The sequence below is a fragment of the Petaurus breviceps genome, unplaced genomic scaffold (genome assembly GCF_028583685.1).
Source record: "Petaurus breviceps papuanus isolate PSGF00001 unplaced genomic scaffold, PetGlider_PUasm1.0 79, whole genome shotgun sequence".
Classification (NCBI taxonomy): Eukaryota; Metazoa; Chordata; class Mammalia; order Diprotodontia; family Petauridae; genus Petaurus; species Petaurus breviceps.
The window spans coordinates 34,450,607-34,476,738 of record NW_027186523.1 but is presented as its reverse complement, the minus strand read 5'-3'; the positions used below and the strand labels follow the sequence as shown (position 1 = coordinate 34,476,738).

Below are 26,132 nucleotides of genomic sequence, written 5' to 3'. Positions count from 1 at the left end.
TATCAGACATCTTTGTGCGGAACCTTGGTTAATTATATATCACTCATTTAATTTTTAAATATTAATTTCTTCAAATTGTGGAAAATTTTTTTTTACTTACTGTATTTTCCCCTCATTAATGAAAAACCCATTTTGAAATTCTGTGTATATTTTCTGCATTCTACATAACTGCTCATCTATTCCCACTGATAATTATAACTCATTTAGTACTTCATTGTATAGATTTGATTATGCATGATTTCGTTAAATTCTTACAGTACGCTGAGAGAATTATTGTTATGTACTAAACCTGTTTTACATAAATGGAAGCCTAGTGTCAGAGACTGAAAAACTTCCAAAATCATACAATCAGGGACTCATCTGAGATATGTTGCCTAGTATTTTTTCTACTATCACAGGCCATGTCACTGACAATAAAAAAATAGCCATGACTAGAATTTACAGTTTACTTGCTTGTGGCTGTGTTGTAGCTGTGGAAAAATACTTTTTTATGTTCAGTGAGTCTCATTAGAAAGTTCTTATTAAAAAGTACTTAGTCTCAAATGATCCTTGAATAGGAGGTGGAAAATCCCAATTAAGAATACTAAGACTATATTTTACTCTGAGCTAATTGTGTCTACCAGCTGACTATTAAGGAAAAGCTCACCAGTGGGGATTCTTGAACTTTAATTTTAGGAGTGTTGATCCACAGACTGGGCCTTACTTAGTGTTGGGAGTAGTAGCTGTCCTATGGGGTGATTGCTTGGAGTTGAGAGGGACCCAAGAGTGGTACACTTGAATTTATTTAATAGCTGTATAAATTAATTATTTAAAGCATTCCTAAATGCATCTTCTTTCCTTGGGGAAGTGGTGGTCTGGGGATGTGGATTGTTATGTATGTTCCTTAGATATGGTTGATATGTTATCTGGTTTTGCTTAATTGTTTTTTAAGGAGAATTCACTAGTTTTCAGGGTAGTAGCATATATAGAAGTATCTCTAATGTAAAAGAAAAAGACTGCAATGAAACTTTAAAATCGAAAAAAGGCTACCTATAACAGTACCTTTTATAAGACCAATATTCACATAGTTTAATTTTTAGAATTGGGAAGGATCTTAGAGATTATGTCATCTAACCTTCCTCATTTTACAGATAAAAAAACAGAGATCCAAAGAGGTTATGTGACTTGTGCAGGATCATATAACTAATTTATTTTCAAACTTCTTATCTTTTTGATGAATCTAGATGTTCGCATTTTGACTTTATTTAAAAGGTATTTTAAAACTTTATCTCTTAGACTTCAAATAAAAATACTGTAATCTAATTTTTTATTTTACTATCAGATTATAATTTTTATAGCACTCTTGACATTTTGTAGTGACTGTAGTCTAAAAAAAATTTTATGTTTAACTAGATAAATTGGGAAGAACTGTTTAACTTTTAGCTTACTTCTGATCAAACAAATTTTCTAAGTAGCCTCTTCCCACATTTTCCTTATTGGTCATGGTACCTTTCCTTTCTGCCTTTTTAATCTATACTTTCCTTTCAGGAAAATAGTATAACTGATGCAGTTCCTATTTTGAACCTCACACCTTAATTTTTGGCATTCCACTTTTAGGGTAGAAAGAGTTGGGTAGTGTTTTTGAGTTAGAAAAAGAATAATTTTTTCTGCATTGTTACTATAAAAATCAGAATTTTATTTGAATTATGATCCCAAATTCTGTTGGGATCTTTAATTATAACTTGGAAGTGATTTATGACTCTTCACCTTTTTATGTTCTATCCTAAGAGTCATTTGCAAAAAGACAATAATTAAAATCATGGGAAGTGACAAGGTCACTGAGAGGGTAGTATTTGGGGCCCACTGCATAACCTTTGGAAACATCTATGTTTAGGTTTTGAGAGATGGTTTGTAGTTCTCCAAATTGAGAAGTGGCCATACAGATAGGTAGAAAGCTAGGGGAGAGCAGTGTCACAGAAGGAGGTAAGCAATGACAGAAAAGGATGAGTTCTGAGGATGTCATGGGATTTAGTAATCAGAAGATCTTTGGTAGCCCTGAGAGAGCCATTCCAGTTTGGTATTTCAGAAGGAAATAAGATTGGAAGCATTGTGAGAAACAAGTGAAAGATGAGGAAGTGGGGAGTAACAAATATAAAAAAAATTCTTCCTAGGATTTGGCTGTAAAAAGAAAGTTAATGATGAAACTGTAGCTTGAGGGAATGACTGAAGGTTTTTTTTTTAAATTGTTGGAAGCTTAGATGTGTTTGTTTTTAGAGGGGAAAGAGCTAGTAGATGAAAGTAGAAGAGAAGCTAAAAAGCAGTGGTCTGTGAAATGGGATCAGGAAGGAAACAAGTAAAATGTTGTCTTTGAAAAGAGAAGGACCATCTTGTAAAAAGGAAAGAATGGGAGAATGACAGATGGATTTGGTGGAGAATACAGTGGAGAATAGAGAACTCAAAATGAACTACATTTTTTTTCTTCAGTAAACTTGGAAGTAAGACCCTCTACTGAGAAAGGAAGGGTGATGTAGATGAACTGAAGAGAAGAGCTTTGAAAAATTTTACCAGGAATGTGATAGGGCAACCCAATTGACTTTATGTAAAATAATATTCAGGACAGCTAGGTGTGGAGCAGTGGATAGAGCACTGGGCTTGGAATTATGAAGACTCATCTTCATGAGTTCAAATCTAGCCTCAGATATTTTACAACTATATAACTCTGGGAAAGTCATGTAACCCAGTTTGCCTCAGTTCCTCATCTGTAAAATGGGCTAGAGAAGGAAATGGAAAACCATTCCAATATCTTTGTTAAGAAAACCCCCAGTAATAACTGGCTGTGTAACCTTAAGCAAGTTACTTAACCCCGATTGCTTTAAAAAAAAGAAAAAGAAAAAAAAGAAAACCCCCAGTGGGGTCATGAAAAGTCAGACAAGGCTGAATAACAACAAAAGCACAAATTCTACTAGATCCAGTCAACACAGTTGTACACATTCTTATAGCAGCTTTTGCTGCATATGGGAATGAAGAAGGCAGAAGGTAGGAATAAACTAAAGTTAGTTTTAGAAAGCTTGACTTGAGATAGGAGAGAGGCCAAGGTAAATAATGGTAGAGGACATTATATAGTTAAAGTATAGGGTCAAAACTGGGAAGGGAAGAAAGAAGTAATGAACTTGGAAAGCTGATACAGGGATAAAAGGTTTGGAGGTCTCAGGAAAAAAGAAGAGGTTAAATATAGAATAAGCCAAGATAGAGAGGTTGTGAGCAAAGAGAACAATACCAGAATCTGGAACATAGCAGTTATGGGTGATAGTGACCATGATCTTGTGCTGATGAAATCAAGTAAAGGTGTCAACCTTGGTAATTGATATTGATGAACTGGGAGGCCTGGTAATTGAGGAGCTATAAATGTATACATTGAAATCATGAAGTATTAGGCAGGGGTTGGGCTCTAGAGGAAGAGTGAATCAGATACTGAACTCCTTGGAAAAAATAAAGAATGACCTATAGTGACTGATAAAATTAGTGGTTTGGAAAGAGTGAAGTAACCTGATGAGCCGTATCTCAAAGGAAGAGAATTTGCTGAGTGTCTGTAGCAGAGAAGCATAGAAATGAAGCAGTGAAGACTAAAGGAATATTTTTTTACACCCTTCTTGGCTGTGTGTTAGACAGAATGGCTAGCGTGGTAGAAGATAGTGGAGAAGGTGGCCAGGCATGTAGTGTTCTCTGGGGGAGGCCAGTTTCTCATGAGTTTAAAATAGTGTGTTAATGAAAGAGATCTGACTAAACTGAAGGGCTACATACTGATTATAGAGTGGGATTACAGAGGGCCCTATGAAAGAAGGGATTAGCATAAAGACTGGGGAAATGTGGGTTAGAATTGTAGATAAGTGTGTGTGTGGTGGGGGGAGGGAGAATTGTCAGAGCAAAAAGTTTTTTGTCTTGTTTTGTTTTCCTTTTCTGACTCAGCCTGTAACTCTGAGTTGTATGCATTGGGAGATAGGAAAAGGTAGTTTGCTAACTCTGGTTGAGAAATACTAAGTTCATTCTTTGATTTCATCTCCATAGCCCCCTATTCATTTCCCCTATCTCTTGTGTTTTCTGAAGTTCCAACATTGAGTTCAAAGAAGAGATAAAATTCTAGCTCTGCATCCAAGTCCTTTTGTTACTTAACCTGAACTCCATAGTTCCTCAAGATGTTTCCCACTTTAATTATGGAAGTTTCATTCCCACATGAATAAATAGAATTGATTAGAAATAAACGGTTTTGATATAGCATCAGACTGTCACATTCTAGAGTGTTTCTAATTGACTATGTCAGTTCTGCTTATGGTTCCCTCCATACTTATTCAACAGACTTTTATAAAGCACCTATTTCTCAGGTTCTGTGCTAGGCCCTAGGATATTAAAAAAAAAAGCCACACCAAAAAAAGAAACAATTTCTAAGTACAAGGAGTTTAAATTCTCCTTAATATGTCCCAGAATCTACATGTGCCCTACCTTTTAAATATGAACGTAGAAGTGACTATCACATTCTAGGTGTATTCATTAAAAGATTGTAATTCGGGGATACAGCTTCTTTTCAGACAGCCTTTCTGGTGTCACTTGTGACTGGTACATTCCTGATTACCAGACTGCTGATTTTGATCCTGGGTTTCTTCTATTGTTGTCTCATCCACATAAACTTCCCCATTTGCCTTTCTCTGGCTTTACTCCTTTAATATTTCCTTGTCTGTACGTATCCTGCCCCTTTCCCCCCTACCCCGAACTCCCAAAGTGTGTATAAAAGCACATGTGCCCTGGATTTTAGTAACTTTATTTGGACTGATTCCTTCTCAGCAGGGGGGAAGGGAAACAGAAGAGAATAAGCATATATATATATATATATATATATATAGAGAGAGAGAGAGAGAGAGAGCACACTTTGTGCCAGACTCTGTATTAAGTGCTTTACAAATATTAACTCAGTTTGATCCTCAACTGTGTTTGGTAGGTGCTATTATTATTCTCATTTTACAGTTGAGGAAACTAAGGCAAACAGGTTAAGTGACTTGACAAGTCATTTAGTAAGTGTCTCAGGCTAGATTTGAGCTCACTTCTTCCTGATTCCATGCTTGGTGATCTTATCTAGTGTACCACCTAGCTTCTTCAAAGAATCTCTTATCATCCTTAAGAGTCAATTCCTTCAGTAAGAGTCAAATTTTTTTGTACCCTTTGATGCTGTAGAACAATTTTCTTAAAATTTTATGACTCTGATAGCTTGTCAGGATCTCAGCTTTTCAGTGAAAAAAAAAAATCACTACAAAACCACAGAATTTACACCAAAACTGTTACCAGTGACATCTCATAATTCTTAGGTAGGGTTTAAATTTTTTTTTGCTCTTGATCAACTTCCAGGTGTGTACATGAATAAATAATATGCATATTGTTCATATTTTCAGGCCGGAGCCGCAACAAAAAGCTCCCTCTGTACCCCCTCCACCACCACCACCTCCACCACCACCTCTACCAGAACCAGCACCACCAGAACCAGAAGAGGAAATTCTGGGATCTGATGATGAAGAGCAAGAAGACCCTGCAGATTACTGCAAAGGTTAACTCAAATATGAAATGCTGAATTTTATAATATTTGTTGTCTAAAATTGTTTTCCTATATTTCAGTAAAGGAGAAATTTGATGGGGGTTGGGTTATGTGTTCTGTAGTAAATGTCTTTGACATTTTAAAATTAGGTTTCCTGTTCTAGCATCAGTTGGAAGTCTAAGAATATTTCTTGTTCTTTGTAGAATAACTTTTTTATAGTGCTTTATTCTATGTTCAATTTTATGTAGCTTTTAAAACATTATTTCTAGAAATGATGTAATCAGTAATGAGAATATACATTTGACTTCCTTAAACTTCTGAACCTCTTTATATAATATCTTTTCCCCTGTTAGCTCTTCATTTTTCTATTCTTGATCAATCTAATAATCAAACTAAAACTTAAAAAAAAGAGGTAAAGGAAGATTAGAGCAAAGCAGAGATGGTATTTATGTGTTTCTATGTGCATACATATCCTGCTTGTTTTTAAAAGGAGTTGGCATGACACACAGTGAAAAGTAATATAAACAAGAAGAAAGAGAAAAACAAGAAACCCTATAATAATAGGAGTAGAGCAAGTAACCATTACCCAACACTTGAAATGAGCTAATTACTATGGTTGGGCATTGAATTTGCTTCATTGTTTCCTGATAGCTAAGGAACAAAGGGAAACATTTTGTATTTCAAAATTTGCTCTCTTCCTCCAAAATGTATAAATTTGTCAAGAAAAGTTTTTTTCTTGGAAATAAAGTTGTGGAGAGTTTTATCATGTGTTCCTTGAGTAAGGAATTTGATGATAATATATGAGAGTATTTCAACTACAGTTTTCCAGAAGATGCAGAAATTAACTCTCTTTAAAGAACTTTTCTTATATTAGCCGTCTTGCTATAAAAACTGAGAGCATAATATTAATTCTGAAGTCAGTGTTAGCATTTCTGTGAGTAGGACCAATATTAAGTTGTCCAGATATGTTGTTAAATGACGAGAGAGAATTTGGAGAATTTATAAGAATGAATAGTTAACTTGATAGTTATATCTTCTAGTTCAAATCTCAGTTGTCTTAAGAAAGCTTCAGTACATAATTGATTTTTCTAATTTTTGGCTCAAGTTTTGATTGTCTGTACTATTGGTGCATTATTCTAGGTCCAGGCTATTCTTATCTAATGAGAATACTTTCTGAGTAAATGGTAGATTCCCCACATTTACTAGATAATCAATTAAGTCAGTTAACATTTAACTTTCCTCTTCCTTATGAAGTAAAAAGATGAGAAACTTAAAAGAAATGCCCCAAGATTAGAATCCATCCTAGTACACAGGTCACCTGCAAAGTATACAGAACATACTCATTTATTTAACTCACCAAACATGTACTAAGTTTCTGCTGTGGGCTAGGCATTAACAATATAAGATAGGTATGCCACAGATCTAACTCTCAAGGATCTTACAAGCTGAAATAGGTGGGGGAAGATATGTACACAGTTAATCCTGATATTTAAGGTTAGTGTAAAGGAAAGTCCACACAAAGTGCTATTAGAAATTAGAAGAAGCAGAAATCAGTTTCTTTTAGAATTGTTGGTGAATTTTTTTTCCAGTTAAATGAAGTTGACATCTAAATTGTGACTTAATGGATAGGAGGGACTGTCCTCTGCCCCCTCCCCCAAATGGCACAGAGGTAGTAGAGTCCATTTCAGGAACAGAGGGCAGTATGTTTAAACACATGGAGATTGCAGATGTCAAAATAAAAATGTGGAAAGAAGAGTAGTTAAGTTTGACTTGACTACTTGATCTCTGCTTTGACTTGGAAACTAATATGAAGGGTGGAATGCAGAAGACATAGGCTGGAAAGAAAATTGTCAGGAGATTTTTTTTACAATAATCTAAGAAAATAAAAGAGCTTGAACTAGACTGGTTAAGTAGAAATGACAGAGTTTGAATGGGAAAGGCATTATAAAAGTAGACTTAACAAAGATTAGCAGCTGATTGGATGTATATATAGATATATATGCATGTATAATGAGGAAGATGGATGAGGCAAATATAATTCCAGTACTACAAGAATTGGTAGATAGTAGTGCCATTAATGAAAACCGAGAAGCTTCAGAAGGGACAATTTTGGAATAGTTTGGGGGGCAGGAACAAGAGGATTAATTTCATATTTGAAATATGGAGGGACTGGAAGAATATCTAGATAGAAATATATGACAGGTAGTTGAAAATATGAGCCTGGAGCTTTGGATTATTGGAATGTAGATATAGAAGCAGTCATAGAAGTTGGGGGAAAACCATGAGACTGTGGATTCAAAGGGCAAAAGGCCATCAAAATAAGGGTGCCACAGAGAGTACATGAATCACCTCTGGAGATTCACACAGGACATTTATGCCCCCTTCAACACCTCTTAGAAATTATGAACTTTACAATTCATCTAATGCCCTTTTATATACTACCTTTATGGTTCTTCCTGTTTTTCTCCCTATCGTTTTCACCCATTAGCAGCTATGTAGGAGCAAAGTATTGTCCCCCACCCCCATCTCTCTTTAACTATATTTCACCTCATTCCAACCTTACCCAACCTTCCACTTTGCCTTCTGGAATTCCTTTTCTATAGTGACTGACCATACTACCCTTCTTCCTGGATCTCTCCCTTTTATTACTTCCATCTACTTGTTGTTCAGTTGTTTCTGTCATGTCTGACTCTGTGACCCCATTTGGAGTTTTCTTGGCAAAGATATTGGAGTGACTTGCCATTTTCTTCTCCACCTCATTTTTACTAATTAGCAAACTGAGGCCAACAGGGTGAAGTGACTTTCCCAGGGCCACACAGCTAATAAGTATCTGCGATTGGATTTGAACCCAGGTTCTCCTGATTCTAGGGCTGACACTGTATCTCCTGTGCCACCTAGTTGCCCTTTCCACCCACTAGTCCTCATCAATCCTTGACATTCCCCATGATGATAGTGCTTTGCTGGCCATCCTAGCCAACTAGGTTAGCTAGACTAGAAAGAGGTGGTGGGATTAGGTTGTAATGAGCTTTGAATAACTAACAAAGGATTTTGTATTTGGTTCTGGACATGATAGGGAACCACTAGAGTTTATTGAGTTAGAAGAATGACAGAGTTGGATAGAGGATACATCCTGTGGAGAAGGCACCAGCTGTTCCCACTGGTTGCCTAGTAACTGCTGCCTGTGGGGCAGGCAACCCAGCCCAGCGGAAGCAGTAGGACACTCTGAGAGATAGACATAAAGCAGAAAGTGGCAGGCAAGTCAAACTGCCACCATTTGTACTGTGACCCCGATAGAGACATACCAGAACCCACTTCCCCAATATCAGTGTCCTCCAAACCACCAGACTTGCATCCAGACCTTCCTCACAACAACAACCAGTAACTAATGACCAGCTGCCAACAACAGGCAGATAAGTACAGGAGTTCTAAGAATGGAAGTGGCACACCACCTGCTTCCAATCTCACAGCCACCATCCAGGGAGGTGGCTTCTGTGGTGAAGGGTCCAGCCATCCCTACCAACTCCCAACCAATGGCTACCCACAGTGCAGATAAGCTAGCCTACCTGGAAAAACAGAAGAAAACTAGCTGGCATTTACATAGTGCTTTTAAGGCTTGCAATATACTTTATAAATATTATCTCATTTTATCCTCACAACAATTCTGTTAAGTAGATGCTGTTATTATCCCCATTTTATAGATGATTAAACTGAGACAGAGGTTAAGTGACTTGCCCAGTGTCATTCAACTTTTAAGTATCTGAGACTGGATTTGAACTCAAGTCTTCCTGACTCTAGGTGTACTGCTCTATCCACTGTACCACATGAACAGGCATCCAGAGGCTTGACAGGGAAAGACAGGAGGCCACATGTGCCAGGACAGTCAAAATATTACCACTACCTTAGCCACCATCTCCTCTCCCTTTATACCTCGATGGAGACATTCTAGGACCCTGTACCCAAGAGCAATGGAAATATTAATGTTTCCAATGCTATGAAAAACAAGCATCATTGTGGGAAGCACCCTTTGTCTAGACAACTATTCCTATAGGTGCTATCTATAGGATATAGCCCTACCTATGGAAAACCCAATACAGAAAGTTTTTGTCACCAAAATCAGTGTCAAGTGGTTCAACATCAGAAAATGTTAAATTTTTGTTTCTAATGCCTTTAGAAAAATGCACTAATGTCTCTTTTGCCTCTGTACCCTAAGGACCATGGGACCTTTCCATTTGACTTGTAGATGAAATCTTTCCATATATTTTTTCTCTCTGATTAGAACTTCTTGAAATCAGAGATTGTCTTACTTTTCTATTTGTATCTCAAGTGCTTTGTACATAGTAGATGTTTAATTAATACTTCATTCAATCATTCCACACTAGATCTCATTATGTACATTATGTACAATTAGGGTAGAAGCCATGACATTTCCCCAAATCATAATCTTGTATTATTATCTTTAAATGTCACCTTTCCTAAGTCTATTCTTTGCCCTCATTGAGATCCTCAGACCCTCTACCTCTCAGAATGTTTCAGTGTGTTATCCCTGCTCTGATGTTACTTTTTTCTCTATGCAGTCTTAACACAGTAGTTAGCCCTTACCATTCTATACTGGTGCAAGTAGGTAGCACAGTGGATGTAGTATTGTCCTTGGAGTCAGGATGACCTGAGTTCAAATCCAGCCTCAGACACTTATTAACTGTGTGACCCTGGGCAGGTCACTTTTTTGCCTCAGTTTCTTCATTTGTAAAATGAGCTAAAGAATGGAATGGAAAACCACTCCAGTATCTTTGCCAAGAAAACTCCAAATGAGGTCATATAGAATTGGACACGATTGAAAAACAATTAAACAGGAACACTCTTAACTGTCCTCTGTTTTAAAAACCCAGGCCCACATCTTGTCACTACTTTACTCTTGACAGACCTCAATCCTTGGATTCCTCCGCTGTTCCATTCTCTATTCATACTCACAAACTGGTGAACCCAGAGAGGTATAGTAGCAGAAAGAAGTACAGTCTAGCTCCCTCACCATACTTTCTCATTGAAGATCTAGAAAATGTACCAGACTGAATGCTGAAAAGTAGCAAGGTTATTGGGGATTGGGTATGGTCTGGAGAATACCATGTACAGAATACTTTGAACCTAGTGACTGAAAGAAGGCCAGGATTACACACTGAGATTGGGCAAGGTAGGAATCACTGGGGAGGAAGACAGCTTAAGTGGCTTTCAGAATTGGCACGTGGCAGGGGGGGGTAATGGGTGCCATCTAGCAGCTCTGTCACCTACTACCTAGTTCCAGGACCAGGTTGGACTCTGAGGAAGGGACCAACCCCAAGGGGTGAGGGTTAGGGAGGCCAGAGAGGATTACCATGGGCCCTAACTGAGTGCTGAGCAAGGAATAACTTCAGAATTGAACAATATGATATGAATTTGGTTCCAGGAGCAGAGCAATAAGCCAACAGCCCGAACTGAAGCCTACAGTGGAAAAGCCAGGGCAGAAATCCCAGATCAAATGGCAGTCTTCAGTTCATTTTCCCTGAACCTGCACAGCCTCCCAATAGCTGAGTCCAGTAACAATCTTATGAAACTTGGGGCAGCTAGGTGGCACAGTGAATGGAGCACCAGCCCTGGAGTCAGGAGGACTTGAGTTCAAATGTGATCTCAGACACTTAACACTTACTAGCTGTGTGACATTGGGCAAGTCACTTAACCCCAATTGCCCTGCCTTCCCCCTCCAAAAAAAAGGGCAAAAAACAAAAAAAAGGAAAAAAAGTGAAATTCCCAGCTAGAGACAAGTGCAGACCCAGATCTGTCTCAGAAATTTGCAGAACTCAGATCAACAGTGCAGTGAACAGATTTCTCTATGGATCATATCACTTTGGCATCACCGAAAAAAAAATTTAAATCCTACCTTAATGAACTGTCATAGTAACAGGAAAACTTGGGCAATAAATCTGGAATAGAATGACTGGAGAACAGCTAAAAATAAAGCCTCAAAGAAAACTGCAACTTGGACATGAGTCTAACTTGCATTCTTGGAATGGATTAACTATGAGTTAAAAACATAGCTAAAAATCATTTTAAAAACTGAATGAGGGTAGTAGAGGAAAAAATGGAAAAAGAAATCAGAACCATGGAATAAAGATATGAAAAGCAAACTAACAGCTTGTAACGAGAGGCATAAAACCTTACCCTACCCCCCAAAAAATTCCCTGAAATTTAGAATTAATGAAAGAGAATCCAGTGTCTCCATGAGACATAAAGAAATATTAAAACAAAATTAAACAGAATTCCCATGTAGTGGCAGAAAATAGCAGAGTGGATTAGAAACAATCTAATTGTAGGTTGTTTACAGGAAACTCACTTGAAACAAAAAGATACACAGTTAAAATAAGGGGCAGGACCAGAATCTCTTAGGCTTCAGTTGAATTAAAAAAGACTAGGGTAGCAGTCGTGATTTCAGATTTATTTCAGACCAAAAACCAAACCCAACAACAACAACAAAATCACACACACACATACACACACACACAATAGATTGAATTGAAAGAGATAGTGAAACTACATTTTTTTGTAAGGTACCAGTGACAATGAATTAATATTAAATGATGTGTGTGTATGTGTGTATAATTTGTACCAAATGACATAGTAACTAAATTCTTAAAGGAAAAGTTGAATGAATTAGAGAGAAACAGTAGAAGTATAATATTTAGGGACCTCAATTTAACCCTTCCAGACGTAGATAAATATAACCAAAAAAAATCAAGAACCTGAATAAAATTTCAGAAAAAGTTGAATGTAATAGATTTCTGAAGAAGATTTCCCAGAGTTGAATGGAATATACCTATTAATAATTTGTGTATGAGAGCTTCATAAAAATTAACCATGCTATCAGGTCAAAAGCCTTCACAAATGGATGCAGAAAAACAAACATTAAATGCACTTTTATGGACCATTATGCAACAAAAATTCATTCAATAAAATGCCTTTGAAGTAAAGGTGAAAAATTAATTGGAAACTAAAGAACTTAATCCTAAAGAATGAATCCATGGGTCTAAGAAGAAATCATGAAGCAATTGGTATTTCATTTTAAAATGTCAAAAAATGAGACAAATTTACCAAAAATTTGGGGATGCAGCCAAAGCAGTACTTAGGCAAAATCTTGTATCTTTGAAAACTTTCTTCAGTAAAAGAAAGAGCAGTTCAACGAACTGGGCATATACAACTAAAAAAAACCAAAACCCAAACCCTAGAAAACCAACAAATTAAAAATCCCAAATTAAACACTGAAATAAAAATACTCAGCATCAAAAGACAGATTAGCAAAATTGGAAGCAAAAAAGCTACTGAATTAATAAATAAAACTTGAAGCTGGTGTTTTGAGGGAAAATGAATAAAATATTTATTAGCCAACTTGATTAAAAAAATCAATTTACCAGTTTCAAAAATGAAAAAGCTGCATTTACATCCAATGTAGAAGAAATAAAAGAAATTGTTAGGAACTATTTTGCCCAATTATATGCCAGTAAAACTGCTAATATGAATGAAATTGATGAATGTTAACAAAAATATAAATTGCCCAGATTAATGGAAGAGGAAAAGGAGTACTTAACCTTGTCTCAGAAAAGTAAATTGAATAATACATAAATAAATTTTGAAAAGACCAGATGGATTTACAAGTGATTTCTACTAAACACTTAAAGAATATATATATATTTTCTTTTTGGAGGGAGGAAGGCAGGGCAATTGGAATTAAGTGACTTGCCCAGGGTTACATGGCTAGTATGCATTAAGTGTCTGAGGCCGAATTTGAACTCAGGTCCTCCTGACTCCAGGACCAGTGCTCTATTTACTGTGCCACCTAACCACCCCAAAAATATTTCTAATAATTTACTACATAAATTGATTGAAAAAATGAGAAATTCAGGGTACCTACTGAATTCCTTCTGTGATGCAAGTATGTTCTTACGACCTAAACCAGTCAGTCTAAACAGAGAAAAAACTATAGATCAATATCCCTAATGAATATGAGTGCAAAAAATTTAAATAACATTTCAAGGAGACTATAGCAAAATATCACAAAGATTGAATATATATATAGTAACCAGGCTAAATATACCAGGAATTCAGGATTGGTGCATTATTAGGAAAAATGTAAACATAATTGACCATGTTAATAACAAAAACATAAAAAATAATGATTATAGGGTGGCTAGGTGGCATGGTGAATAGAGTGCTGGCTCTGGAGTCAGGAGGACCTGAGTTCAAATCCAGCCGCAGACAACATACACACACACACACACACACACACACACACGATAGCCATGTGACCTTAGGCAAGTTACTTAACCCCATCTGCCCTCCAAAAAGCAAAATAATAATAATAATAATAATAATAATTATATTGGTAGATATAGAAAAAGGTTTTGAAAAGCTATAACATCCATTTCTTTTAAAAAATCCAGGAAGTATAGTAATACACAGAACTTTTCTTAGAGTGTATATAAAATGAGGAGCCGGATTTACATATAATTGGGATAAGCCAGTAACATTTCCAAGAGATCAATAGTAAGGCAAAGATATTCATTATCACTATTAATATTCAATATTGTGCTAGAAGTACTAGCCCTAACAATAAGATAAGAAAAAAAGAAATCAAAGGAGTAAGCATTGGTAAAGAGACATTCTGCAGATGATAGGATAGTTTACATGGAAAATCCTAGATAATAAATTAAAAAACTAATTGAAACTATTAATAGCTTCAGCACAGTAACATTGATTTTTGCTGGGATTGTTACCTAATTTAGTAATACACACTAAACTGAAAACTTGTGACATAATTTATGTAGTCATTATTCTCATGCCTTTTAATAGATATTTTACTGTAAATTCTTGATAATGTTAATTCTTATCATGTTATTACTTAGTTACTCATATCAGGGGATTGCTTCTGAAATTTACATGCTGTTGAAGACTTGCTGTGTTTGCTGAAATTCAACAGAATAAATACCTTTTCACTTGTTTTTTTACAGATGTTCTTTTTAGGAAAATATATTGGAATTCGGGAATGATAGATACGTATCTCTTAAAATTAATGTGTCGGAATGTTTGAGTAAATATAACTCCTCTATTTCTGCATTATGATCAGTGAAGAAATATTTAAGTGCCAGACACTTTGCTAATTGCACAAAAGTGAAATAGTTCCTGCCTTCAAAGAACTTACATTCTAAGATAAATTTTATGCTAAGATCATGGAATTTTGTAAGTTAGGTTTATTATTCTAGCACCTTTGGCCTCCTTTTGTTTTAATCTCATCATTTATTTACATCTCATTAAATCTTATTTTCTTTCTCTTCCTTTTTGCTGCCCCCCTTAAGGTCTTAATCTGCTATATTTGTGTTTTAACATCACTGGATTATAGATTTAGAGTTTTAAGGAGCCTTGAAGGTCATCTGGTTAGGCTGTTTATTTTAAAAATGAGAAAATTTAGAACCAAAGATGTTAATTGGCTCTCTTAAGTAGGATATTTGCTTTGATTGTTCTAGTGTACTCTCTGGCCCTAATACATTTGTTGGGTGACTAATATGTCAGTTTTCCACAAAGGAATGTTGAATATAACCTGAAAGGCTGGAGCACAATCTCTTATGCTTCAGTGAAATTTTTAAAAGCATTGATAACAACTATTCTTTCAGAAAAGTTAACAGCAAAAATAGACTTGATTAAAGAGACAGATAGGGAGAATTCATTACGCTATAAGGTATCAAAGACAATGAATGCCATGTCTTAATTTTGTATGCACCGAATGACGTTGCATCTAAAAATGTAAAGGAAAAAACCCACCTAGTTGCAAGGGAGTACAGATAGGAAACATTGTATAGTGTAGTGTAGTATAAGATTGAGGGACCTCAGTGTACCTCTGTCATAGCTAAATAATTGAACCAAAATTAAACAAGAAGGAAATTAAGGATCTAAATAGAATTTTAGAAAGGTTAGATTTGATAAATATTTGGTCATTATTGAATAGGAATAGAAAGTAGGATACAAATTTCTCACTTTTTCATGGCACCTTTAGGAAAATTGACTGTTTTAGGACATTAAAACCTCTCAAACGCAGGAAAGCATATTAAACACACGCTCTACTGACTAAGGCATAATAAAAATTGATTCAATAAAAGACTTAAAGGATTAAAAACTAAATTAAGAGAGTAAATAACTCTATCCTAAAAATTGATGATTCAAAGAACAATTCACAGAAACAAAAAAATAGAGATTATCATTAAAGATAATAATAACAATGGAAGAATAAGCCACAATTTTTAGGATGCACTCAGTCTTTAGGGGAAAATTTCCATCCTTAAACACTTTCTTCCACAAAAGAGAGAAAGAAGACATCAACAGATTGGGCATGCAGTTGGGGAAAAAAGGAGGACCTGAGTTTGGGTATGGCCTCAGACACTTAACACAAGAGTAGCCGTGTGACCTTGGGCAAGTCACTTAACCCCAATTGCCCTACCTTCCCCCCCTCCAAAAAAAGCAAAAAAAAAAAAAAAGAATTCACAATAAATGAAGAAGAAATAAAGAAAATTTATTAGAAACATTTTGCCCAACTGCATGTTAGTAAAACAGACAACATAAATGAAATGGATGAATGTTTACAAAAATATAAAATATTCATATTTATAAAACAAGAAGTAGAGGATTTTATCCAGTAAGAATAAGAAATTGAATAGGTTATAAATGAGCTCTCAAAGGAAAAGCAAAACAAAACAGTGGGGCCAGATGGTTTTCCAAGCAAAGTCTATCAAACATTTGAAGAACAATTAATTCCAGTACTACGAAAGCTGTTTGAAAAAATAGGAAAAGAATGGGGGCTACTAAATTCCTCATGTGATACAAATTAGTTTTGATACCTAAAACAGAGTCAAAACAGAGAAAGAAAACTACATACCAATATTCCTAATGACACACCCAAAAAATTTAAATAACATCTTAGGAAAGAGGCTTTAGCCACATATAAAAAAGATTATACACCTTGACCAGGTTGGATTTATACAAGGACTACAAGGTTTGTTCAGTATTAGTAAAACCATAAACACAATTATTTGTTAATTGTTAATAACAAGAACAACAAATAATCATGATTAAATCAAATACAGGAAGAAGTTTTGAAAAAGTACTACAACTATTTCTTTAAAAGAATACTAGAAAATATAGGAATAAGTTGATCCTTTTTTAATTTGACAAGCAGTGTAGTTATGGGGCTAAACTGGAGACCTTTAAGATGATGGGTAAAGCAAACATGTCAGTTTTTACTAGTAATATGTGAAATATATTGACAGTGTTGCCTATAGCAATAAGACCAGGAAAAAGAAATTGAAGGAATAAACATAGGCAAAGAAGAAAGGAATACACACACACACACACACACACACACACACACATTCTTTTTTGCAGATGTTATCCTGATTTACTTAGAGGACCCTAGACAATCAACTAAAAATCTAATTGAAACAATGACATCAGCAAAATTGTAATATATGCTATGTCTACATAAATCATCACCATTTCTGTACATTACCAACAAAACCCAGTGGGAGAATATAGAAGTTCCTTTAAAAATAGCTACAAAATATATAAAATACTTGGCATGATCTACCTACCAAGACACATAGAACAACTATAAAGATACAAGTGCAAAACACTCTTTATGTAAATAATATCAATTAAAATAGTTGGAGTAATATCAGTTGCTTATGGTAGAACTGAGCCAGTATAATAAAAATGACAATACTACCTAAAATACTTACTCAATACATACAAAACTACCAAAGAATTATTATTTTGTAGAGCTTGAAAAAGTGAATAAAAGGTCAAGACTTTCAAGGGAAATACTGAAAAAGAAAAAGGAAAAAGGAAGTGAGTCTAGAAGTGCCACATCCCAAATTATACTAGAAATCAATAATTATCAAAATTTTGTTATTTAAATAGGTTGATGAGTGGAACAGATTAAATCTACAACATAAAAAACAAAAGAGTCTAATAGCTTAGTTGTTGATACACCACGTGACTACATCTAAGAACTCACTATTTGACAAAAATTGATGGGAAAACTGGAAAGTAGTCTCACAGAAATTAAGTTTATCAAACTCCTCTCAACCAAATATGAAGATTAGCTCCAAATGAACACAAGACTTAGATATAAAGATATATTATAATGGAAGTAGAAGAGCAAAGAAGAAATTATCTTTCAAATCTGTGGATAGGAGTAAATTTTATAGTGAAGGGATGAGACAGATTATAAAATGAAGAATTTTTATTTCATAAATTTAAAAAGATTTTGCATAAGAAAATTCAATAAAGCTAAGACTAGAGGGGAAATTGTTACCAAGGGAAAAATCTTTGAAGCAAGTTTTACTGATAAAAGTCTCCAATATAGTCTTCCTTATTGATAAAGGTCTTCCAATATGTACAAGGTGATTCAGTTGTATAGGAATAGGAATGGTTCCTTACTTCAATGGTCAAAGGATATGAACATGCAGTTCTCCAAGGAAGAAATTCAGCCCATCAACAGACATGTGAAAGAAAATATGTTCCAAATTACTTTTAGAATGCAAACTAATGCATCTTTGAATTTCCACGTTGCACCAATTGGATTGGCAAAGAGAAAAAACAAAAATGACAAATGTTGGTGAAATTTAGGAAAACAAGTTGCATTTATGCCTGTTGGTAGAGCTAGCTGTGAATTGCTCTAATCGTTTTTAAAGCAATTTGAAGCTATACTCGAAAAGTCACTACTATGCATAACGTTTGACACAGTAGTCCCTCTGTTAGGCCTGTGCCCTAAAGAAAGCAAAGAAAGAGGAAAAGATCTTACTTTTTTTTAAAAATTCTGAACTTAAGAGATAAAACAAGCATTTCCATAACAAAGGAGAATAGAAAAAAAGAGGATTACACCTAAAACTGCAGATATATGGTGTATAACTTGCTATTCCTTTTAAATATACAACAAAGTTATCATGTAACTTTTTTCCTTCCCCACCCCCTACCCTCTTCTCCCATGGCTACCACTAGACACAAATGTATGTGTGTATGTATGTATATCAGTTCTTTCCCTGGATATAGATAGCATCTTCTGACTTCATAGAAACTTTGTAGTCATTTTGGGTATTTGTAATAGTCTGAATGACTTGTTTGCTCACAGTTATTCTTAAAACAATATTGCTTTACTTTATATAGCGTTCTCGTGGTTATTTTGCTCTTCATTATTTTGTGTAAGTTTTTCCTTGTTTTTCTAAAATCATTGAGCTCGTAATTTCTTATAGCAGAGTAGTATTTCATCATGAACATATATACTTCAACTTGTTTAACTGTTCTCTAATTGATGGCCATACCCACAGTTTCTATTTCTTTGTCACCACAAAGGGAGCTGTTGTAAATATTTTAGAACATATAGGTTCTATTCCTTTTTTCCTAATCATCTTTGGAAACAGACCTAATAATGGTGATATTGAGTCAAAGAGTATGGACAGTTTAATAACTCTTTGGGCATAATTCCAGATCACTCTCTAAAATGGTTGGATCGGCTCACAGATCTACCACAAATGAATTATAGTCTTATTTTTCCATATCCTGTCAAACATTTTTTGTTTTTCCCTTCTATCATTTTAGCCAATCTGATAGATGTAAAATAATACCTCAAGTTTGTTTTAATTTACATTTCTCTAATCAGTATTGATCCAGAGCACTTTTTTCATATGATTGTAAATTATTTTGATTGATTTCATCGGAAAACTGCCTGTTCATATCCTTTGACCATTTATCAATTGGGGAATGACTCATATTCCTATAGATTTTTTTTCTTTTAGACTCAAACACCAAAACTCAAATACAGAATGGGTAAAAGAAAAAATTGCATAAACTTAAATATTGAAACTTAAATACAGAGTAAGAAAAGAAAAAAAAACATGCCATATGCATAGCAGAACATGAGAGGATTCAAAATATATACTGATAAATTTTCATTTCAAGAAAGTCTGTATGATAAATACTACATGTTGTGTTGAGAACTGTTCATCTTTTGTTTCTTTTAAGTTTTCTTTTGTTCTCTGCTGTGTACTTTTTACTTTGTTCTTTTCCTCCTTTCTTCCCCTCCCCGAAAAGGCTACAGTTAAATGCGGATCTATTTACATATAGATATTTATACACACACACACACACACACACACACACACACACACACACATATATATATATATATGTATATATATATAAACACACATACGTACATACCTACATAAACGAATATTTTCCCTAACAAATTCTAGTCTTGATCTTTGTTTTTATGTTTCTACATATCTCTTATTTCCTATCCTTCCTGACTCCTCTGCTTTACTTTTACCTGCTACCTTGCCCTCCTACTACTTAGCTTACCCTGTCCCCCTTCCAAGGATCCCTCCCCTATTCTATCACCCTCCCCTCTAGAGATCTCTCCCTTATCCTCTCTCCCCCACCCCCTTGCCATTTTATTTCTTCTGAATTTAGAAGACTTTTACATTCTTCTAAATATATATGTATTGTTCTCTCTTAAACATATTCCTGATAAAAGTAGGTTACCAGAACTACCAGCCCTCCTCCCCTATCTAATTCCTTTGTGTCAGTTCTTCCTCTCACACCTCATTTATATAAAATAATTACTCTTTTTTACGTGTTCCTAAAAGGTAAACAGTCTGTAGTTATTGAATCCCTTGTAATCAGTCTTTAGTGTATATCTTATGTTTCTCTTAACTCCTTTTATGTTTATTTTTTTGTTAAGTTCTTTTTTTTTTTTTTTTTTAATAAAGTTCTGAAAGTCTGACAGTTTATCAAATGTCCATTTTTTTTTCCATTCAGGATCATGCTTAACTTTACTGGGTATGATATTTTGGGCTGGAATCCCAGTTCTTTTGCTCTTCAATACATAGCATTCCAAGACCTATGATCCTCTAGTATCTTTGGTGCTAGGTCTTGTGTGATTCTAATTGTAGAACCATCATATTTAAATTTTTTTTTTCTTGTTGCGCTTAATATCTTATGCTTGAACTAGGGGTTTTGGAATTTGACTATAATATTCCTATAAGTTTTCCTCATAGGATCTCTTTCAAATGATGATCTGTAGATTTTTTTTTCTATTTCTACTTTCCCCCCTTGTTCTAATGCTTCAGGACAATTTTCTTTAATTGTTTCTTGTATCATTGCATCAATATTCTTTTTTTGATCATAGCTTTAAGGTAGTCTGATTATTCTTATGTTTTTTCTTTTTGATCTATTCTTCAGATATTGTTTTTCTTTTTTTTTCTTTTTTTTAATGCTTTATTAACTTCTGATTTACATCCTTCATTTCCGCCAGATTTTGAGTTACAAATTTTCTCCCCGTTTTTCCCCCACCCATCCCCCCAAAACAGCAGTCCCACAGAATATCCCCACCTCCAATCTGCTCTCTCCCATATTTTCTCCCATACCCGTTTAAACTTTTCCAGTGGATTTCTATGCCTCAGTGCCTGTGTACATTTTTTTCCCTTAATAACATGTAAGATGGTATTAATAATAATATATATATATATACACACACACACACACACATATATATATATACATATATTTGAATATTTGATTTTAAAACTTTCAATTCCAGATTCATTCCCTTCCCCCCCTGCCACCCACACCCACTGGGGAGACAAGCAGTTCAGTATAGGTTGTACATGTGCGGCTAATGCAAAACAATAACATAGTAGATGTATTGTAAAAGACTGACTATATTTCCCTCCCTCCTATCCCACCTCCCACTTGTTCTATTCTCTACTTTGATCCTGTCCCTTTTCAAAAGTGGGTTCTTCCAACTTCCCTCCCCCCCAGCCTGCCCTCCCTTCCATCATCCCCCCTCACATCCCCTTCCCCCCCTATTCTGGAGGGTGAGATCCCCTATTCAGTGTGTATTTCCCTCCCTCCTCAAGCCAGATTCAATAGGAATAAGGTTGACCCATTCCCTTTTGTCTTCCCCTCCATTGTAACCATTTTCCCTTGCCTCTTCTGTATGAGATAGTTGCCCCACTCTGTCTCTCCCCATCTCCTCTCATTATATTCCTCTAACCTCTTAATTTCACCTTTTAAGTATCATCCCTTCCTGTTAAATTGGTCTCGTGCCCTCTATCTATGTATACCTGTAAACGTATATACACACATTCACATATGTATTCATATGCCCACATACCCTCATATAAAGACATATATATATATATATATATATACATACACATATATATCTCTAATCCCTTCAACTACTGAGAAAAGTTTCATAAGTTACAATTATTGTTTTTCCATGTAGGAATGTTAATAGTTCAACTTTGGCCAGCTGGCTTAGCAAGCAAGAGCACCAGCCCTAGTGCCGGGACGACCCGGATCAAATCCGGGCCCAGACACCCAGCACCACACCCAGAAACAACAACCGGCCGTGTAACCCTAAGCAAGCCACTCAACCCCGATTGCTTTAAAAAAAAAAAATAGTTCAACTTTGATAAGTTCCTTATGATTTCTTTTCCCTGTTTACCTTCAAATGCTTCTCTTGCTTCTTGTATCTGAATGTCATATTTTCTATTCAACTCTGGTTTTTTCAGCAAGAATGCTTGAAAGTCCTGTATTCCACTGAATGACCATATTTTCCCCTGAAACATGATACTCAGTTTTGCTGGGTAGGTGACTCTTGGTTTTAATCCCAGCTCCCTTGACCTCCGGAATATCACATTCCAGGCCCTTCGATCCCTCAGTGTAGAAGCTGCCAGATCCTGGGTTATCCTGATTGTGTTTCCACAATATTCAAATTGTTTCTTCCTGGCTGCTTGTAATATTCTCTCCTTAATCTGGGAATTCTGGAACCTGGCTATAATATTCCTAGGAGTTTTCTTTTTGGGATCTTTTTCAGGAGGTGATCGGTGGATTCTTTCAACCTCTATTTTGCCCTCTCGTTCTAAAACATCAGGGCAGTTTTCTTTGAGAACTTCCTGGAGGATGCTTTCCAGGCTCTTACTTTGGTCATGGCTCTCAGGCAGTCCAATAATTTTTAAATTATCTCTCCTGGATCTATTTTCCAGGTGAGTGGTTTTTCCCATGAGACATTTCACATTGCCTTCTATTCTTTCATTTGTTTGGATCTGTTTAACAGCATCTTGATTTCTCATAAAGTCATTAGCTTCCATTTGCTCCAATCTAATTCTGAAGCAATGATTCTCCTCAGTGAGCTTTTGAGATTCTTTTTCCATCTGGCAAATTCGACTTTTTAAGGCATTCTTCTCCTCATTGCCTTTTTGAGCCTCCTTTGCCATTTGAGTCAGTCTGTTTTTTAAGGTATTATTTTCTTCAGTCAGGCTGTTGACTCTCATTTCATAATTTTCTTGCATTGTTCTCATTTCTCTTCCCAATTTTTCCTCCACTTCTCTTATCTGCTTCTTAAGGTCCTCTATGGCCTGTAACCAGCTTGTATTTTCCTTTGAAGCTTTTGGTGCAGGAGTTCTGACTTCACTGATTTCCTCCTGTTCCATGCCTTGCTCCTTCTTATCCCCAAAATAGGAATGTAATGTTGGAATCTTCTGTCTGCTTTGTTTCCTTTGCCTGCTCATTTTGCCACTCAATGATTTGACTTTGGGGCTTTTTTGCCACAGTAGGACTCTGCCACCAGACAGGGGAGTTTTTGTCCCAAACGCTGGGGTTTTCTCAGCTGCCGGAGGTATTAGATGGGTGCCCTCTCTGAGGTCTCCACACACTCTGGAAAGCTGGACACACACCCCAGGACCTCCACCCTAGACTGCAATCCAGATCCAAGCAGGTTAAAGCAAGAGCGATTAACCCTCAGACTGGTGCTTGGTCCCCCTACACTCTGCAGGCCAGGAGCTGAAGCCGCCAAGTGGCGCTGGCTGGCTGTACCGGAGGTAAAAGCCACGCACTCCCACTTACTGGGTCCCAAAGTCCAGACTGCACTGGCCTCTCACCTTGTCCTTCGCATCTGTGTATTGATAAATCTGGAAACAGCCACAGCTGCTGCTGATCTGGAGTCCCTCTGGCTGGCGGCTGGTCAGGCCCGCCCTGGGGTTAAAGCCTTGGCGTGGTGCTGGTCTCAGCTCCCAGAGCGCTGTGCTGGCCGATTCCTGCCGGCCTGCGGGGCTGTTCTCAGTGGGAGGTTAGCCTCTCTGTGTCATTTTGTGGGTTCTGCAGCTCCAAAGTTTGTTTAGAGTCCCCTTTTTACATGGATTGGGGAGGGTGGAAGCCGGAGCTGCGGGAGGGTCGTGCTTCTACTCCGCCTCCTCAGATATTGTTTTTCTTATAAAATATTTCACTTTGTCTTCTGTTTTTTCATTCTTCATATTTTGTTTAATTACTTCTTGATCTCTTATAACTTTGCTGGCTTTGCCTTGCCCAATTGTAATTTTCAAGGTGCCATTTCTAATTGGTTGACTTTCTGTTCATAATCTTGTTTTTCTTGGATTTTTTTTAAAGTTGGTCTCTAATTTTCTTTCTCTGTTTTTATTCTTTCTTGTTCAGGTATTTGTTTCATAAAAGGAGTTTTGATAGGAACTCTTCTTTGCCTATTATTCCAAATAATTTATTTTATCTTAAAATTAGTTTGTCTTTAAATATTTGATAGAATTCACTTGTAAATCTATCTGGTCCTGGTGGAAGACTCATTTATGGCCTGTTCAATTTCTTTTTTAAAATAGGTCTATTTAGATATTCTATTTCCTTTTCTGCTAATCTAGGCAGTTTATATTTTCCTAACTATTCTTCCATTTCACTTAAATTGTTAAATTTATTGGCATATAATTTGGCAAATATCTCCTTATAATTGCTTTTATTTTATCTTCTTTAGTGGTGTATTCACCCTTTTCATTTTTAGTACTAGTGATTTGTTTACCTTCTCTCTTTTTAGTCATATTAACCAGTGGTTTATTTTACTGTTTTTTTTTTTATAATACTACCTTCTAGCTTTATTAGTTCAATGGTTTTCTTACACACAGTTTTATGAATTTCACTGTTTATTTTTAGGATTTCCAATTTAGTGTTTAATTGGTGATTTTTAATTTGTTCTTTTTCAATTTTTAAAATTACATACCCAATTAAGTGGTCTCCTCTTTCTCTATTTTATTGATGTAAGCATTAGAGATATACATTTTCCTCTGATTACTGCTTTTTCTGTATCCCATAAGTTTTGATATGTTGTCTTTTTATTGTCATTCTCTTTAATGAAATTATTGATTATATTATTTGTTCTTTAACCTATTCACTCTTTAAGATTAGGTTGTTTAGTCTCCAGTTAGTTTTTTTTCCTATATTTCAGTGGTCTTTTATTAAATATAATTTTATTGCTTTGTGGTCTGAAAAGGAAGCATTTAATATTTCTGCTTTTAGCTATAAAATTTTTATGCCCTAATATATGATCAGTCTTTGTAAAGATACTATGTACCCCTGGAAAAAATGGTGTATTCCTTTCTATTCTCATTCAGTTCTCTCCTGGTAACTATCATATGCATCTTTTCTAAAATTCTATTCAATTTTTGACTTCTTATTTATTTTTTGGTTAGAAAATCTTATGTATTAAAAATATTTTTGGCACCTCTTTTTGTGGTTGACAAAGAATTGTAAGCTAAGAGGGGTGTCCATCAATTGGGGAGTGGCTGAACAAATTTTGGTATATGTGTGTAATAGAATATAATTAGGCTATAAAAATAATTAAAGGGATAGTTTCAGAGAAACTTGGGAAAAGTTATATGGAGCTGATGCAGAGCAAAGTGGACAGAACCAAGATAGTAGATGTCCTTTACAGTGATAGTGAACTTCAGAAGAGAGGTGGATTGGGTGCCATGGGTACATTGGGTACCAAGTTCAGGTACTATGCAGGTCAATATACTTGAATGCTTTAATTAGATTGTGGTAGAACTGAGTTTTTGCAGGATTTTTAAAGATCTTGACAACATTCTGTTAGTCCCTTAAAACACTCTCCTTTTGTTTACTTAGTTCATGTCATGGAATAATCTCTTCATTGCTGGTCATTCTGCTGAATGAACACTTGGTGATAGACCCTAGCCAAAGAGATGCAGAGGTTAGGGGTGGAGAACACTAAGAAAGGAACTAATGCTTGTGTAGAATTATCTCCCTTGATCAAAATCAATATTTAAATGTGAAAAGCATAGCAGCAACAGGATATAAGTGTCACCTTGGGCAAATCAAATAATTTCTTGACTTCAGTTTCCCCAACTGTGGGATCAACTAGATGACTTCTGAGGCCTTTTCTGACTCTAAACTATGATCTAAAGTGGAATTTTGGGATTATAATCATGATAGGAAATGAGTGCCATTACACTTTTCACAAAAGAATTATGAAGGCAATTACTACCATGTTATTTTCCACATATCCTGTTTGTTCTTCCCTATATGGTTGTTCCATCATCTCCTGTTCCTGTGCCTCTGTAGAGGCTGTTCTTTATGCCTCAAATATCCTCCCACTTCACTTCCTCTTGGAATCTCTAGCTTTCTTCAAGGCTTAGTTAAAATGCCA

At 35.6% G+C, this 26,132-nt stretch overlaps 1 protein-coding gene across 3 annotated transcripts in view; it reads left to right on the top strand.

The window, feature by feature from the left end:
- Nucleotides 1-5,417: 5,417 nt before the first annotated feature.
- Nucleotides 5,418-26,132, top strand: part of LOC138175909 (SRSF protein kinase 2) — a 99,982-nt gene continuing 79,267 nt past the window's right edge. For 2 of the 3 annotated variants that reach the window (XM_069106573.1, XM_069106574.1), the window contains exon 1: nucleotides 5,547-5,569. The gene's annotated coding sequence lies outside the window, so the exon portion shown is untranslated. Of the gene's footprint in view, nucleotides 5,570-26,132 lie in introns of all 3 variants that reach the window. The other variant, XM_069106575.1, reaches the window with a different exon arrangement.